Source organism: Lissotriton vulgaris, chromosome 3_1 (genome assembly GCF_964263255.1).
Source record: "Lissotriton vulgaris chromosome 3_1, aLisVul1.2, whole genome shotgun sequence".
In the NCBI taxonomy this organism is placed as follows: domain Eukaryota; kingdom Metazoa; phylum Chordata; class Amphibia; order Caudata; family Salamandridae; genus Lissotriton; species Lissotriton vulgaris.
In genome coordinates this window covers 1,028,583,597-1,028,597,458 of record NC_141689.1, presented here as the reverse complement: position 1 = coordinate 1,028,597,458, position 13,862 = coordinate 1,028,583,597, and the positions used below count along the sequence as shown (strand labels likewise).

Genomic DNA, 13,862 nt, shown 5'->3' with positions numbered 1-13,862 from the left:
TTCACTCTTTAGCCTAAAAACCGCTTTCAATGATTCTTCCAACCTTCAAACCTTTTATCTGGTCCTCTGATACCTTTGATTACTGCCTGTGCAGTCTCGTCACTTCCCAGCTCTCTATTCCACTCATCTTCTTTGATCACACTATCTCTGATAAAACATACAACTAGACATTAACTTCACTTGTACTTTTTGTCATCTTCCACCTGTGCTGTAACAGTGTTATTTTCTACCAGACATGAACAACAATCAGGCAAAAAAAATTCGCACTCGGTACATTTTCTGCATGGAAATTGAATTCTTGCAGTGCAACAATCCATTTTCTTATCCTAGAAGATATGTTGTCAATGCCATTTTTCCTGAAAATTTCCAGGGGGTTGTGGTCTATCTTGACTTGAAACTTACAACCCCAAACAAATTTCCCTAATTTTCATATTGCCCAGAAGATTAATAAGGCTTCTTTCTCAACCACTGAGTAGTTCAATTCAGATCTCTCCAGGCTACTAGAGATAAATAGTATTGGTCTTTCTACACCCCCTTGCTTTTGTAATAACACCGCTCCTAAGCCTGTTGAACTTGTGTCAGACATAATGATGGTCTGGTTCAAAACTTTTAAATGAAGCTCCTTTGGATAAATTAGCCTTTAGCATTTTGAATTTCTTTTCACATTCCACATTCCAGGAAAAAATGAATACCCCTTTTTTTTTTAACAACAATGTCATATTTTGTTTATTCTGCAAATGTAGGTATGAATTTGCCATAGTATTCTGATCTACCTAAAAATGTAACTACGTGATGTTTGCTCACAGGTGTGGTCATTTTGTTTATAGTGTCCACCAATTCTTTTCTCGGTTCAGTTCCTGATGCTGTAATTTTATGGACCTAGTAATCCATCTCTGTGGGATTACATTTTCGCTTTTAATGTGAGGCATACTCTCTCAATTTTTCTAGAACCTCTCAATCCCATAAATCATGTTTCTCTATACTTCTACCAAAGAGTAAGATGTCATCTTGGTAGATCTTCATCCACTTATTCCTTTCAGCATTCCCCAATCATCCTCTGAAGAACTGCTGCTGAAGAATTCAATCCAAATTGCACCCTTAGAAATGTAAATGTTCCGAACGGCACAGTAAACACCTTTAGATCTTGAGTCTTGGTGTAACCTCACCTGATGGTATGGAGAGGTAGGTCAATGGATGGAAAGTAATTCATCCCTTCAAGCAAAGACAACATTTTTAAATGTTGGGTAATGATCTACTATGACACACTTGTTTAATTCAGTTAGATCTATAAACATCCTGGCTTCTCCATTGGTCTTGTGTGCTATGACCATTGGAGAAAACCATTCTGTGGCTTCTAGCTCTTCTGTGGTTCCACTTCCTTTCAATTTGTCTAACTCTGCTTGCATTTTTTCCTTCACTTTGATAGGAACCCCATCTAAGTTTGCTAATTACAGGTATCGCTCTCTTTTGGAGCTTTAGTTTGTGGACATACCCTTTTAGGCAACCCAGCTGAGTTGTTTTCTACACCTGTGGGAATTCCTTCTCATAGTTAAGCTTTATAGTTTTTACTTGGCACAAAGGTTCATATTCTAAGTCTCCTTTGATCTGTTTTAATCTTACAGCAGGAGACATTTTGGGATTCAAGTAAACCATACATTTATTTTGGTGAATCCAGCTTATGAGAGAATCACCCATCTCAGAGAAATATATTTTCCCTGCTACATACCCATCCTTAAACTTGGTATAACCTACAAAATACTCCGATTGGTTCGCCTCCATATTCTTAAGGACGAATGTCCAGTTTGTGTAGAACTGCTGCGTTTTTAAAATTGTTTAAGTATACCTCACTAGAAAGAAGAGTGATCTTAGCCCCGGAGTTAAACAGCATGTGTACTGTTACAGTCTCTATTTGAATTAACTCAAACCAACCTCCATTGTCCACTTCCATGACTTGTAACACAATTTCCTCTTCATCACTGTCTTCTCTAAATGTTACATCTTGAGCCTTTTTTTTGGTTCCTGCTCCTGCAACGTTTTCACAAACTGCATGTACGTCCACATTTTATACACTTGGCCTTCCACCCAATACACTCTCTATTGTAAGCCACATGCCCATATTCCCCACACCTAAAGCACGTGCTATCCTTTCCTTTATTTTATTGTCTCTTTCCTTACCTTTCTTAAGAGGCTGGACTACATGTACATTCCCTTCTTTGCTATTATCCACTACTCTTTTTTTAACTCAACACATTCTCAACTGTACTTGCATGTTTTTGCTATTGTGAGTACCTCATTTAAGGTTGGGTTTTCCTTGTACCAATAGAATTATTTGTCTTTATGTATATTGCATCCTAACATGAATTGGTCCCTTAATCGTTCTTCTCAATTTCCTCCAAAGTTGCATGTTGATGCTTTCCTTTCTGAGAATTGTTATGTACTCTTCTACACGTTCCCCCGTTCTTTGCATACACTTGCCAAAAGTGATATCTTTTCAATACTCAGGATACCTTTAGCAAGAAATGCAAGTTCAATTTTGTAAGGCAGATTTAGTACTCCTCAAGTCCGCTCTTTCCTCTGATGGCAAATCAGATAAGTGTTCGAAGATCTCATGACCTTCTGGGCCTGAATGTTGCAATAGCAGAGATATTTTTTGCTCTACACTTAGCGAAGTTCCACAAACACGCACATAATGCGCAAAAATATGTTTCCATTTCTCCCACTTTAAAGGTTGTTCATCTGGATGTTTTTTTTCTTTTGCGGGTACTCACAATTCACCTAAAAAAAAAAGAATGAATTAACACACTAAAATATAGCTGCAGAGGCTTCGGTATCCAGCTGATACCTGAGAATTACCTGCTTAAAATGTTTTTTAACACACTACAAGATGGTTGCCAATGCTCTTGTGCTGTAATGCTGCTCTGGTGCTTCTGAGCCTGTATCAAAATGGCTGCTAATGTCATTTGACTGGATTAACCAGTCACAGTAAGTCACATGACTAGGGAAGCAAATGATGATAAGCAAACAAACTGGCCCATGGCAGAAGGTGAAACAACTAGCCATTCGCAGGATACCCAAGTTATGTTCTGTTTCTGGCTGAAATACAGATGAGGGCAATGAGAACAAGAATGAGATGAGCTTTAATACTTCACTTGCAGTATCGGTGAAGCGACTAATACACCGTTTGTTTCCTTTCCTCTCCTGGGATTCTGATAAGAGTGGGCTTAGTTCCACTTAAGGCCCCCCGCAGTCTCCCTTTGAGGAGCTGGGCAGTCAGCGAGAGAGAGACGTGTATAGCATACCACGCACAGCACATATGTGCATGTTTCAGATACCCCGTGTATGTGTGCGCAGAGCAACAATTTAAAAGATTCCAGGCTTTCAAAGATTCCAGGCACAACGTGCAATTTTCACTTAAACAATACTAGAGATTCCAGGCATATTGCATACGTGCGTGATCTCTCACACGCACTGTTCACAGAGTAACAACTCAAAAGATTCCAGGCACAGTGGGTGTATGTGCGGTCACATTGTTCAAACTGCAACAATTACAAACTTAACTTGATCCTTCGTAGTGATCCTTCACTGCATTAGCAACCCCTTGCAGCCTCCACAGTGCAAACATTCACTTTAACATGGCCTCATGCACCAACAGTTTTGCGGCCACACAAGCTTGTGATAATAAACTAATCTTGCCACAATTCTCACAGCTCTTAGGCACTTTAGTGGGCGTGCAAGCTTGGGATAGTTCCAGTGTTCAGTCGCGTGTTGCAAAGTTGTTCCTTTTGTTTAACTACCCGTAAAATAAATGACAGTCAACTTACTATTGCTAGCCGAGAGGAGAGAAAGCAATACTATTAGCAACCCTCTATTTAAGAAAGTTTACCATAATAAGTGAAACTCTTCTAAGGCTGATGTACCCATATATTGTGATTTTGTATTACATTTAATAGTAAAATAAGCTCATTATAAGCAAATCAGTAGATGTTATCTACTCTACTTTGCCATCAAGTTAACCACAATAGGTAGGCACTATACTAATTTTATTAGATAGACTACATTAATGTTCTTGTAAGCATTAGATCAGAGCAGCTGAAAAGAGCTAAGTGAGCAAGGGGAAGAAACAAAGTAAAAGGAAATAAGCTTCTCTGTTTGAACAACCAAAGTCCAAAAATGTTTGCTTCTCCAGAGGGGTCGTTCCCCGCTTGAGGTAGGATCGATACGATGTCCCTCTTACCCTGATCGGCTGTGGCCACCATGGAACATGACTCCACCTCCAGCCTTTATTGGCTTTCAGCCAGCTTCTCTACAAAAGCCTTAGCTGCTTCCACTTGGGCAAAATTGGGGAAAACCGGGCAGCCCAATGGAGAGACATAGGCATAACATTCTGAGACAAAAGGTGTTCCAAATGGGACGATTTTCAATTACAAGCGGTCATATTTTGCAGTACAGTATCAATGAATGAATAGGGCCTGAACATATGTTTTTGGTATATATTTATTGATCAAACATTTCTCCAATTAAAAACAGAATTATCATCATAAAATTAGGTGAGAACAGTTGCAAAGAGTTGCAGTGAAAAAGTGATCTCATTGTGGAATACATACAGTGAAAAGACAGGCCACAATAAGATATTTATCAGGATTGAAAAAACTTCCCAGCATACATGTATCATTTAGTGTTATTAATACAGTGGGTCAGTCTGCTGATGTCGAAGTTTCGAACTTTCGAACTTTAGAGTCAAAATTGGATGAGGTTATCATCAGGATGATGACAACAGGTATTGGACTTCCACCCTTTCAGTAAAGGAAAGAGACAGGCCTCGAAATACTTTATCTAACTGAACATACCAAGTTAAGCCTCCAATTGAACGGGATAGCCCTAGTGGTGAAACATCCTAATAACCGATTTGTTGCTAATTATGCAATGATGTGACTATAATCCATGTTAACATGCGTTGGAAAAGGAGTCCAAATGCATCCTGCCAATAAATCTGATGGCTACGCAGTTTAGTGGATGAGCCGATAGTCAATCATGAAAGACTATTTTAAAGCGGGAATGCGGAATCACCCTAAATCTATGGAAGCGCCCATAACCACTAAATAGAATTTATTAGACTATCATTAGTGCTTCCCAAGGGCTCAAAGGGCTAGCAATTTCCAGAAACAACCTGCAAAGAAATAAACAAGTTATGTAGTATGGTTGGTTAACAATACAAACGTAACGAGTCACCTTCTTCTTAAAAAAAAAAAACTTGCTTATTTGTGAGAATTTCGATGACAATTTTAACGTTTGAGTTCAGTATGCCTATCAGCATATATGAGGTAAGGCCTGTTGGTTTCTTCTCTGGTTTTAGAATCAATGAGATTTCAGCCTTTCTCTCTGAAATTGTGATAGTTCGATTTTATGCAGAATAGTTAAAGATTTACCAGGTGGTTTTTTCATCTGTGGAAGGATACTTTTTTTTTTTTTTAAAGTCCATTGGTATTCCATCACATCCAAGTGTTTTATATGGCTGCACCCAAATTCATCAGTTCAGTTGGAGGGGAGGAATAGTAAACTGAATTGAATCGAAGTATCCTTTAATCTCCACTAGGGATCTTTCTTCCTCGTCTCCATAAAGATTTTGGTAGAGTAGAAGCTTTTGAAAGCTTCTCGCTTGTCATTTTCCTAATTGCCTATGTCCCACTTTGTTAACTTTACCTATAGGTGTTTTAGCAATAGTGCCCTTAATCGTTATGCTAAGAGTCCCTACCTTAGTTCCTTTCTCGTAAAATCTTTGTCCTAGTTTTAACACTGTCATTTCTGCCTTATTAGTTCTAAGGAGGTGAGGGTGCACTCTTAATCCTGCAATATTGTCCTTGCCATCATTTTGGAATGCCTTTTGTCTTGTGTTTCCAGTTGTTTTAATTTTTCTATTAGTTTACATTCTTACAGTCTAGCTTCCCCTACCACTGTAGCTGCCTTTTAGATTGTAGTTTCTCTGATTGCTGTTTCCTAGGAGAATGTCAGATGTGGCCAAAGAGGTGTCTTCTAGTTCCACGCTGGTCTGTGGGTTCTAAATAGTGTAATGCCCATAATGAATATTGGAGTCCTTGAGCAACATGTAGTCTTTCAGGGAAAAGGACTTGTGCACATGTAGGTAAAAGGGTAGACTTTGTTGTCAGGGTTTGGATCCCGCATTGTGTCCATCTGTTCCCATGCCCCAACTTTTTTCTTTGTTCCTCAGAATGCTGTTCCTGCTGCTCCTGCCAGTCTCTCTTATCTACTAAGCTGTGGGTCGCAGACTAAGTTAAGGTTTTAACCCAGTATTACTTCTCCAGTTGTCCTCCATTAGCGTGGTGGACAAGAGCTTATCCTGTGACACATTAGAGTGTATATATTTATGAGTGTGATATTGTTTTAGCCCGGTTTTATCCCGATTCTAATGTACTGCTCTTCATGGTCACTAGTAACATTAGTTCTTTTCCCCTTTATATTAGTATGACAACCCCAGCAGTTATCGTCATGACTGAGGCCCAGTATTGGTGCGGTTAAACTTTGTGAATTAGTCCCAGGCCAAGATATGACTTCTGCAGGTATACAATGCCTGTGTGCTGTTGAATAATATACTGCGGTATTTTATGCCTCTTATTTGGCGCACGGAGTCCTTTAACATATAAGGATGGTAACTTGAATGATATAGTGTATACAGCATCTCCTGTAGTAGTTGCTTGTCTGTCAATAATGTATGTATCATGTTAAGCTGGGTAATTCCCTCTTCCTTCTCCCCGATGATATCAAACTATTTATTTCCCAGATAGCCAACTCAAGTTGTGAGATGAAACGTTTCCTCACATTATTAAACATGTATATTCGTCTGAGCCAAGTAGTTGTCTTGTCAGTTCCATATTTCATAAATATTATCATACTCTTCTTCTTCCATAAGGTTACAGATATGGATGTTCTCCCTTCCAGACCTATTTTTAAGGTCTTTGCACTTCTCCTTTAAGGCTAGGGTTTGTGCCTTAGGATGGTGACCGTGTACTTGAGCTGTTCCACTAATGACTTTTGAGTGTAGTCTGCTTTCTGCAGGCTCAGGCCTTTTGTTTCAGTGAGTGCAGATTGCTTTTCATTTCCATCAGTCTTGCAGTAGTTCCTCCCTGAGTGCATAGCCCCTCTGTCAGGGTTTTTTTAATGCTAGTTTGAAATTTAACCATTCAACTTTTCAACCCATCCTTTGTGAGGGATGATGATATGCCAGTGGCCTTGCTATTCAATATTCTGCCTTTTTGTTGTTGCTGTGGAGATATTTTTCACAATAGTACCTCTTCCACTGGGATGAACTTGCTCTGACATATAGTCAATCTGCGTCTGCAGGTATTTCTATATGTCCAAGCCACTAGTTCATAGTGCATTATAGATTACTGCTTCTATAGTTGTATCTTGGGTATCGGCTACTGCAAAGGACTGTGTTGCTTCATGGCGGCCTATTTTAGGTGTTTAATGGGGATCTGCACCCAATAGAGAGAGAACAGTCCCTGCACGTTGTCGCACAGTATCCTCTACTCTCTCCTACAGTTATTTGTGTATGGATATTGCTCTTCCTATAGAAAATCATATGAACTGGCACTTAAACCAGTGCAGTGCTCTGCACAATCATTTATGTTCTATGCAATTACTGTACTTATGCTTTTGATGTGTTTCTCAGAGGTCACTGTTATAACTGAGGTTTGGTTTGCTCATTAAACTTAGTTGGGTAGGTTGTACATTTTTACCTTCAAGTATGCAGATATTTTCCTATATCATGTCCAACTTTATTGAAGATGGATTCCTACCTGTATTCTTTTATTTTCGGTCTTGGCACATTTAGGCTCTGGGAATGGCGCTCTTCACCTTTCCTCTTCAGGAGTTGTTCTGGTTTCACCTGGCTTTGCCATCCTAACAGTCCGGTGCGGACCCCTCTGACTTTTCAGAGCATCCTGGGTTCGCTGGTGTGTCCCTGTTACACTCAGCAGTTTGAGGCCAGTGGATGCTGTAAAAGTCTGCCCAGGTGAGGAAAGCGGGGGCCAGATTGACACTTGATGCTTCTCAGCGTGCCACAGTTTTTGGCGAGAAGTCCGCATTTGCTTTGTTTTGAAGACTACAATGGTATCACCTTCCATGAATTCCAGCATGTCCCTTATCACTTCCACTATTGCTGACTGGAGTCAGTAGGGAAAACCCCTTCACTCCTAGTTGGGCACCTCTCTGCATGCTTTCAAAACAGTAGATTTTTAGGTCGAGCCTAGCATTGCAGCGCGCATGCGCTGCTCGCTCTGCGAGGCAGGCAGTAATAGAGTATGGTGTGTAAGCCTCGCCTTCTCTCTGCCCATATTTTTCATTGGCTGGTGTTATTGTCCATGGTAAATGTTGACGTCAGAGTTATAATGAGGCTTCTTAGTCCCTCCTTGTTACTGCTCTGTCTCTTTTTGTGACTGCCCATCAGGACTGGATTTTTTACTTGTAGCATTACAAGATCTTCATTAGTTGGTAAGCACTATTTTTTTCCAGTCGGCTTTGGCAGTGCCGTCCGCGTGTTTATTTTTGCATCACACTTTCAATTTAACAAAAGCTGCCTGCCAACCCCACAAGTACTGTGTGGGGCGGCAGCTATTGTTAAAGTGGAAGCGTGATGCAAATATAAACAAGCGGCTGCCTTTGCGCAACGGCGACAGCTTGTTTTACAATGCCTAGGAGCCTTTCTTCAGTACGCTTCCTTCAGCCTTTTATGTTGCTCAGGGCGACCCCAGACACGCTGATGCTCACCAGAGAACCCCTTCACCCAAGCACAGAAGATGCCAGAGGCGCTCGTACCCCGCAATGAATGGAAATAACTTATACTGTCCAAGGAGCCTATGCCCACTTGCCAACCCTCTAGAATCATACCGTAGGTTCCCAGACCCGATCATTACCTCCTAATTTTGTGCATTGTTTTGCTTCTATTTTAATTCAGTCTCTGACCCGCATTAATAATGCCCAGGCGAGGTTATCACATAGCTGGTTTTAAACTGATTGACAGGCTAGAGGTGGTACTAGGCCGGCCGTTGTGTGTGCACTGCCCAGTGATTCACGCAATTGGTTAGTAAAAATGACCCGCTACGAAAGACCTCCACCCCATTTCTCCCCCCCGCACTACCCCTGCACCCCTCGCTAAAGAAATATTTGGTGCACCGGGAAAGACTTCCCTGCTGATGCACCTGACGGGAGTTGAGTTTGGGCCATCGACGTCAAGCATGGAGTCTGCCTATCGAGCTGTTAGGCTGAGATGGAAGAGCCCCACCAGGGACCGGCAGCGTTGAGTATCCAGGATGCGCTAGTGGCTTTGACTCTGACGGATCAAAATTAGAGCAAGAATTGCTCCTGGCCTTATTTTGCATAGTTGGTAGGTTAATCTAGGCCGGTTAAAAATAGCAGAATACAGTTCTTACCCTATTGAAATGTAAACAGAGATGAGGGTATACATGAAGAGCTCACTTTATTTCGAATTTGTCTATCCCAGCGGTTTAAAACCTTTTGAAATGTGTGGACCCCCACTCGTTCACTACTGGAACTCAGGAAACCCCACCTAAGCGGTTTCTATGATTTGAACGCCAACAGAGCTGCCAAGTTTCCCAGGTCCATGCATGACTAGTTAGACCAGTTCTGTTTTTAGGTCGACCTTGTGCAACCCATGCGCTACTGCGAGGCATGCAGTATGGGAGTATAGCTTAAGCCATGTCCACTCTCTGCCCATATTTTTAATTGGCTTGTGTTATTGGCCTTCGTAAACACTGGCTTCCAAGTCGATATTAGGCTTGTTAATCCCTCCTTGGTACCACCTAGTCTGCATTTGTTACCTCCCATAATGACTGGACCTTTTAACTGTGTGGTTACACCGTCTGCCTCAACTTGGCTGTGAGCACTATTTTGCTTGTTTATTTAATCTACTGTTTTCACTTTACCGGCTGTGCTGATTTATTTAACAGCGCGGGCCTCTTTTACTTTAGCTACTGCGCTTATTTATTTATTTAATTCACAGCACGGCCGCTTTCACTTTAGCGGCTGCGCTACAAAAGTGGAGAGGAGACTGGGAACTTCTTCCAGATTCACAGAGCTCAGCAGAAGGCTTGCTGTCTGGTTTTCTTCTCTTTTGTTTCATGGTCCTGTGTTGCTGTTACTTGAGGAGCTGGAGTTCTGAGCGGTCTTTGTGTCAGGAGCTTTAAAGGTGACTTGCTTATGTAGCATTAATATTTTATGACTATGGTTATTGGTGAAAATGTAGAAGGCAAGGAACTTGACAAAATAATACTGCTGTTCTGTGCAAGTCACTTATCTTGCTGTGCTTTAAAATGTAATTGTGTGAAGTGTTCATTTATAAAAACTACCTTTACTGTCCCAGTATAACATGCCCATCCCCTCTCTCACTACAATCTAATTTCTTTTATCTGGTCTCACCTGGCTCTCCCACCAATATGCTGTGCTGATTGTTATTTGTAAACTAGCAGCATGGTTTAGCTTGTCACTGATAAGAGCTGTCATATACAGATCCTGGATTTTAATTCAACGGGGCGAATGCAGCCTTTTATCCTTGTGATGCCGATAACTTTATATAGAATACCAGCAACACCTTTCATGTACAGTGTTTACCGATTGCAACAAACGTGGGACTAAGTGCTATGAGTGATTATTATGCACAGAATCCCAAGGGTGAGGTGCTAATGATGCTGCTTTAAAAGTGATCTTCGTAAATCTTTACTTTTCTCTGGAGCCGGATCTACGCGTCTTAAATAAAACAAACATTTGCAATGCAATAGGTCTCGCATTTTCAAGAGTTTAAGCCATTGGCATTGTAAATAACGATGTCTTATTATTGTGTAAAAAACCAATACGTAAATAAAAGGCATTTTCATTTATAATGCCAATTGCTCAAATTCTAGAAAATGCGAGACCTATTGCATTGCAAATGCTTGTTGTAGCTAGCTTTAATACATTGCCCATCCAGCATATTATCTTGGTTGCTCAGTCTCAACTCTCACTTATCAATTTGAGTTCTCCATTTTGCACAGTTCATATGTATGACTCTCCGCAACAAGTTCCACTTTCAAAACTTGTCCGGTTAGTTTCTCTAGTTGTCTTCCAAAACTTTACCAGTATTTTCAGTCTTCTAGTCTAGATCATCATGAAGAGAATTAATAGTGCAGAGGAGCCTTTTTTCATAATATCACTATCCTCAGAGGGTTCTTCATTTCTTTCTTTGTGACTGTCTGTGTCTTCGCATATGGTGGTTTAGATCATGTCAGCAGGGTCATTTGTTTACTCTGCGGGACAGGAAGACCTACCCACATGGCAGTGAACTGGTGTGGTCCTCCTATGCCTTCAGTCTCCCATAATCTGATGGGTCACTTCAAATTTTGTGCCAGATTACAGTGGCACTTGAAGGTCCCGCGACATGAGCACAGCCCCATATCAATCTGAGGGCTGCGATTCCACCAACTCACATGCCGGTCTCTTCTGCAGGTTCCACCCAACGCTGACATCATTCACACAGCTTCAGATATCTATAACCTCATCAACATCACACAGCTATCGATGTCTGCTGGCTCGCCTCAAGTCTTGCAGTGCAACTCCTTGCAATCAAGACGCTCTGCTAATGAAAGGAATCAATGTAGCATCATTCCCTAGGGGACAAATCCTACACCAGATTATCGGACCACTCAATGCTTCTCCATCTTGCAAGTACGGAGTGGGCTCTCCAAGGCATTGTGTCCCTAACAGCCACAGACATGATGAGTAGGAAAAGTTCCCCCGGAGTCTCAGTAGAATGAGGCATTTTGGGCCCTATATAGCTATGCCTCCAGGTATCCCCTTTAAAATACAGTTTTGATGACAAAAGCATCAAAAGATGTTTTAAATCACTTTTTTCGTAAGCCAGATGACCGTGAACCAAGAGTGCCATATTTTGAAAGGGGAGAGGGTGTAGCCTAACAGCTAGGGCTGTTGATCTCAAATCTGGGGAACCGAGTTCGAGCCTCGGTAATGACGCTCAACCTCTTGTGATTCTGGGCAAATCACTTAATCTCCCTGTGCCTAACAAAAATGAATCTGTCTTTGTGTAAGCAACTGGTGGTCATGTAAAGCGCTCGGATACCCAATACCTTTGGGTCAAATTTGCGCTATATAAAACTCCGAAAAATAAATACTTGCCATGGTCAGATTCTTCTTGTGACTTACTTTTGCATGCTCGGTCCATGCTGTGTCATTGAACCTTTCTGTATGTATCTTCATTTGGAGCTGTTCTTTATTTCTTGTGATTGTCCAGCAGTACATCTGTGTTTACTTTAAGATTTACTGAAGAGCTAATTGCAATATTTAGCCTCAAACTCTTCTTCTCTGGATCATTCATAGCCGATATCCTTGAGGCACAGCCAACCACATTTGTCTCATTTCACCTTCCTGATGATGGCCAGGATATCTCTTGCTAAGTTGATGTGTTGACAGTCAGATGATGGGCAGAATATTGACTGTTAGAAGTATTCGATTGTCACCAATAGACGTCCACGTATGAATGGTGATCCGGTTAACTGCTTTTTGGTATATCCATATTAGTGCCATCACTAAGGGCACTCAGCTCCTCACTATTTGAAATACTGGTTTTATACTCGTAACATTAAACATATGTCATTTTTTAGTCAGCTGTTGTAAATGTTTGAATAGTAATAATGTAAATTATGTTGAAACGGTTTCCGATAAACTATTGATGATGCAAGATTAATCTATGAAACAATTTGAGTGAGAAGGGTAAAGTTAATCCGTCCCTATACTAACTATTTCAAAACTTAAAGACCGAATCCACTACCAACTGAAGGTTAGGTGTTTTCAGTCTTTTAATCCTTCTGGAAAAAAGGAACCCTTAGATTCTTATAAAAGAACCCTCACTCACCAACCTAGTCATTGGGTTCCCACCATGGGTGGTGAATGCCCACTGCGTGGGCTTGACCAGCAGATTTACTGACTGGCTTTTTTTAGTTTTTTTTTTAAATGTGTGAAGTGCAAGTGATTTAAAGTTGTCTCAAGGTGTACCACCTGATTTGGAGCTTTATTTAATGGTGACCTTGGGCACGTTTAAAAACGCGAGAGATTTTTTGGACTTCGATTGCCCTTTTATATCCCTTGTTGTGTAGTCAACATGTTTTAGCGCTATCCTCCACAATAGAGGGGCGCCTCCTAATCCGCACTCGGAGAGCAATGTATGATAGTTTGATGTTCGTTGAAAGACATTAGTCAGTTCTTTGGTTATATTCAATCAATCCTTATTTGCTTTGTTCTTGGATTAAATTTCATGCATATATGGTCATTTTGTAATTCAGAATCATTGACACATAATTCTTATGCAATAACCATGGTGTATCCTGGTTATTGCATAGGAATTTTGTCAATCAAATTTAATCCGGGTGCGGATTGGGGGACACCCCTCTATTGTGGAGGATAGCGCTGTTTTGATATTTAGACATCCTTTCTCTCATGAGGATTAACCCACCCGCACCACCCACCTCAACCTTAAATATTGAACATTTGAATAAATACGAGTGCTTGTGACTTTCATCACTTATTCAGTCAACATGTTTTAAGCCATTTACCATGTGCCTTTAAGGGTCAATATGGATTTGGTCAGGACTAAAAAATTTGCAATGTGTATGCACCCTATGGCATGCGCTGCAAGGTACTGCTGTGTAACTTACATATCAAGGATCACCTCTTGCGACTTTACCTGTTGAGATAAAGAGATTCAAATACAAAGGAGAGACACCGTTTTTTAGTCATGTTGTCAGGATATTCTATGTTCGAAGACGCTCTGGCTACTATGT

General features: G+C 40.8%; 1 protein-coding gene across 1 annotated transcript in view; it reads left to right on the top strand.

Moving 5' to 3' along the window:
* Positions 1-13,862, top strand: part of ERMP1 (endoplasmic reticulum metallopeptidase 1) — a 572,215-nt gene that overhangs the window by 485,693 nt on the left and 72,660 nt on the right. The window lies entirely within an intron of this gene.